The sequence below is a fragment of the Canis aureus genome, chromosome 1 (genome assembly GCF_053574225.1).
Source record: "Canis aureus isolate CA01 chromosome 1, VMU_Caureus_v.1.0, whole genome shotgun sequence".
Taxonomy (NCBI): domain Eukaryota; kingdom Metazoa; phylum Chordata; class Mammalia; order Carnivora; family Canidae; genus Canis; species Canis aureus.
Genome location: NC_135611.1, coordinates 90,798,190 through 90,803,083, shown reverse-complemented (window position 1 = coordinate 90,803,083; position 4,894 = coordinate 90,798,190). Strand labels below are relative to the sequence as shown.

The 4,894-nt window shown below is 48.1% G+C and overlaps 1 pseudogene; it reads right to left on the bottom strand.

Annotated features, from left to right (window-relative positions):
* Window positions 1-417: 417 nt before the first annotated feature.
* Window positions 418-3,554, bottom strand: LOC144289849 (creatine kinase B-type pseudogene; annotated as a pseudogene).
* Between the last annotated feature and the right edge of the window lie 1,340 nt (window positions 3,555-4,894).

Below are 4,894 nucleotides of genomic sequence, written 5' to 3'. Positions count from 1 at the left end.
AAGTTGGAAATTGCTATAGAGCACCTGGGTGGCTCAGGTGGTTAAATATCTGACTCTTGGTTTTGGCTCAGGTCATAATCACAGGGCTGTGAGATCAAGCCCCATGTTGGGCTCTGTGCTCAGCCAGGAGTCTGCTTGAGATTCTCTTCCTTTGCCCCTGCCCTGCTCGCTTGTGCTCTCTCTCTCTCTCTCTCAAATAAATAAACAAATCTTAAAAAAAGTTGGAAATTGCTGTCAGAATTCAATTGGTCAAAGCAAATGTCAATTATGCTGAAATAGTACTGAAAACTATCAATGTACATTGATATGCCCCTGCATATTTTTCTAACCCAAAATTCAGGATTCCTAATTTCATAAGAATATATTTTGATTTGTGAGAAGACAAAAAATTTATTTATATATTTATTTACTTAGGTAGCAGGCCGAAACTTTAGTTTATTTCAGCATCAGCAACATCTTAGCCATCACAAAAATAAACTCTACCAAGGGCGACAGAAGTCTCTACAGTGAGGCTAAGGGCTCAGCCGCCAAGTGGCGAACATCAGAGGGGTGCATGGCGGGCACTGCCCGGGCAATAAGTTAGGAAGCAGTGGGGCTGGTGGTGGTGGCTGATGCGGGCTGGGGCCTCACTTCTGGGCAGGCACGAGGTCATCAATGGCCCAGCCCTGCTCCAGCCTCTGCTCCATCTCGATGAGCAGCTTCACACCATCCACCACCACCTGTACCAGCTCCACCTCTGAGAAGCCCAGGCGGTCTGCGTTGGAGACCTCAAAGACGCCCCCCAGAGCAGCTGTGTCTACACCACCTGTGCCTCGTTTCTGAAGCCACAGCCGCTTGAGCACCTTCGGGAACGTCTCATGCTTGCCCAGGTGGGGCAGCTTGATGTGCACACCTGCCCGCAGGCCTGTGCCCAGGTTGGATGGGCAGGTGAGGATGTAGCCCAGGTGAGGGTTCCACATGAATTCGTAATTCTTTGACTTGAAAAGTGTTTCAATCTGGGCGAGGCCGTTGCAGAACCAAGGGAACACCTCCTTCATGTTGCCCCCTTTCTGCACGGAGATGACCCGCAGGTGCTCTTCCTCGTTGACCCACACCAGGAAGATCTTACTGTCACTGTGCCAGATGTCGGGGGCGTCCGGCCAGTCGCGGGCCATGCCCGAGGCCAGGAGCAAGGGCGACAAGGGCTCATCAAAGAGGAAGTGGTCGTCGATGAGCTGCTGCTGCTCCGCCTGGGTCATGCTCTTGAGCGCTAGTACCGGCCAGGTGGCCGGCCAGGTCCAGGCTCGACGGAGCTCCACGGCGAGCTGCTCGCGGGCACCGTGCTCCCCACGGCTGCAGTGCGGGACGTGAGGGGAGGCGGAGGCGCGGATGCTGCGACCTGAGCGCACCTGCGAGCTCAGCACATAGTTGGGGGCCAGGTCGTCGCCATCCTGCAGGTTGTCGGGGTTGAGGTCGGGCTTGTGCTCGTCGCTGGGCTTGTAGCCGCCGTGCAGGTCCTCGAGGATGGGGTCAAAGAGCTCCTTGAACACATCATAGGGCTCCCCACCGTCATGATGTAGGGGTGGCCCGGGTTGTCCACGCGGGTCTGGATGACGTCGTCCAGCGGGAAGCTGCTGGGTGCTAAGGGGGCACAGCTCCGCATACAGCTCGGGAGTCAGTACCTTGGCCGTGTGGTTGGTGTGGCCACCGAGGTCAGGAAGCTCATCCCCGGCTGGGAAACGGAGCCTCAGCGCGTGTGGCTGTCGGAGAAGGGCGTGGCGGCAGGTGGCAGCAGGTGGCTGGGCGGGGAAGGGGCACTGGGTCGGTCGGCAGCTCCGGGCACGCTGCAGGCGAACTGACGCAAGATTTTAAAATAGGGATCCCTGGGTGGCGCAGCGGTTTGGTGCCTGCCTTTGGCCCAGGGCGCGATCCTGGAGACCCGGGATCAAATCCCACGTCGGGCTCCCGGTGCATGGAGCCTGCTTCTCCCTCTGCCTGTGTCTCTGCCTCTCTCTCTGTGTGTGACTATCATAAATAATTTTTAAAAAAAGATTTTAAAATAAAATCATATTTAGTTACCTGTTTAATGGGGGATTGATCTCCACCCCCCTAAAAAAACTTACATGAAATTGTCACTGGCCCAGGCCTAGAAAATAAGTGGCACTCTAAATATGCTACTCCCCAGGAAACCATTACTGCCCTGGGGCTTCAGAGAGCAGTTCCTCTGTAAGTACACTGTCACACTTAGGGTGGACAAGAACCCCAAGTCTTTCTTGCACCTCAAAATCACCATCAGGCTGAGCAAATCTACAGGAGGTGGGGAAAACCATAATTGCAAATTTAGCTGCCTATGCCTTCAAGTGTGTTTAGCTAAGACATCAGACACATACATACCTGAGAAACAATGACAAAACAGTATGAATTTGTTTCGCCTTGACGGAGATTGTCAACCCTATATTCCTAGTTTCTAGAACATTCTTGGGTACACAGAAGGTACTCAATAATCCCACAATTGCCGAATGAATGAATGAATGAATGAATGAATGAATGACTTAATGCTTTTAGACAAATAAACTGTTTTTATTCCAAGCACAATAAGTTCCATTTTTTTTCCCCATGGTTAAGAGAGATTTATAGCCCTCTGGGCCTAAAAATACATAATCTAGGTATTCACACCTAACGCATAGAGAGAATGAGAAAAGAAATTGGGATTCCAGCATAAGAACAGATAATGACGTAGGAAGTCGAGGGAAACTAGAGACCTCATAGAAGAGAGTGAGAGATTGAACAACTCAGATCCACTGATGTTAAGCTAGGGCACAAGATGGAACCACAGTCAACTTACATGGGGTCCTGTACAGTAAGCAGAACGGAACATATACCCGAAGCCAGGTGAATCCACAACTTAGTAAAAGGCCCAACCATGACTTCAGCCCCTATCTTTGAACCCTCTGGCCCTATTTAATTAAAAAGGGCAAAGACATCGAGGTGGAGGCACCAAGGTCACCTCAAAAACTCAGCCTGCATTTTGTATTTTTCCTATTTTAAAAAAAGAGTGCAGAAAATTTTTCCAACTTTTAAGTTTTCACGCTATATATTTTTTTATTTTTAAGGATTATTTATTTATTTATTTATTTATTTATTTATCAGAAAGAGAGAGAGGGAGAACACAAGCAGGAGGAGCAGCAGAGGGACAGAGAGAGAAGTAAATTCCCTGCTGAGCAAAGAGCCTGATGCAGGGCTGCATCCAGGACCCTGGGATCATGACCTGAGCCAAAGGCAGACGTTTAACCAACGAGCCACCCAGGTGCCCCAAGATTATATAGTTTTTAAATCAATTGTGCCTACAATTCATATGCTGGGTTCATGTAAGTCTCTTTAGGTTCATATTAGTATCTGTGAACATACAGCATTTGCTTAGAGGGTGAGAGATAGTTATGGCATCCTAAATATAAAGAGGAACCCTTAGAGATTTCAAAACCTGCTACTGAAATTTGCCAAAGACAGAAATCTACAGCCAGACAAATTCTGACAGGGGCTAGCACGGGTGCTGCGATCGTGAGACCTGCCATCATCGTGCCTGTGCACCCTATGCCAGTGATAGATGCAGCACTACAGGGGGAATATCCTCCTTAAGGGGAGGAGCAGGTTATAGACTTTACCTCCACTTGTCCAGAGAATTCTGCACCAAGCAAGGCCCTCTTAGCTACTAAATGTTCAGCAGATTAGGTTAAAAGAGTCAACAGAGTTCTGGGGCAAGTTAAAAGATGTTCTGGATCAGCTCCTGGTTGATTAGAGGAAAATGAAAACTCCCAGAGTCCTAGAGCCAGAAGGAGAGAAAGCCCCAGAGGGAGTCCCCAGCCCAAGAAACTCAGATAAGAAAACCAGTATCAGGTGAAAATCCATTCTCTAGTTTCGGGAAATTTTAAAACCGTCAATTTCAAGTTTTCCCATTTAAGAAGTCATTTAGGTTATATTATCCTATTGTCTAACCTTATGGGTCCCCTGAAGTTTTCAGTAACACACATATTCTCAGGATAAATAAATACAATTTCAGCAAATTACTGCTTGCAAAAAAATGTTATCCACTGGTAGACAAATGGATCACAGATCTCTTAAAAGGCAGGAACCTGAGTACCTCCTGTGCACACCACAGACCATGCAAAAATGACGGTGGGAGGTGGGAGTGAAGCTGAGAAGCATTCCAACAGCCCCACAGGCATCTGTTTATTGTAATGAGACTAAAATGCAAACATCCCCTGGAAAATTGCTGCCCCTGCTCCCTTTTTCCATAACCTTCAGTCAATAATGGAAACGTCTGATATCATATTAGTACATTACAACCCACTCTTGAAATTCTGCATTTCTGAGAGATTGTAGAAAAAATGGTCACCATATGGTGTTGGCCTATGTGCTCACTGGTGGCATATTCTGGCAAAATCACAGGGGAAGCATGACATCTTCGGGATTCCAAAGCTAATGCCCAACCTTTGGATGGCCCCTCCCCCACATCTGAGTTCTCTATCCCAAAATCTAGAGAGTTCTAAGAGCCATGCCTCAGGAACCATGCAGAACTAGGTCCATCCACACCCAGACTTCACACTTTCATGAACCAGACTACCCCTTGAAGAAAGAGTGGAATGTGTGGCAGCTCGGACAGCAGGAAGTTTGCTTGACAGAATGGGGCTACTGGGACCAGTACCCTGCTGTCACACAACTCCACTGGGAGGCATTTACACTGATGCCCACATGAATGCTGCCCCTAGAGTTATGCCACACGACTATGTGTGGGACCATAATCTGAGACCAGACCAGTGGATGGGTGCTACAAGATTCTAGAATGGAAATGCCTGAGGTTTCTGAGCCCCAAAATTTCAAGTCATATTTTCTTTTTTGTTTTGTCTTAAGATTTTAT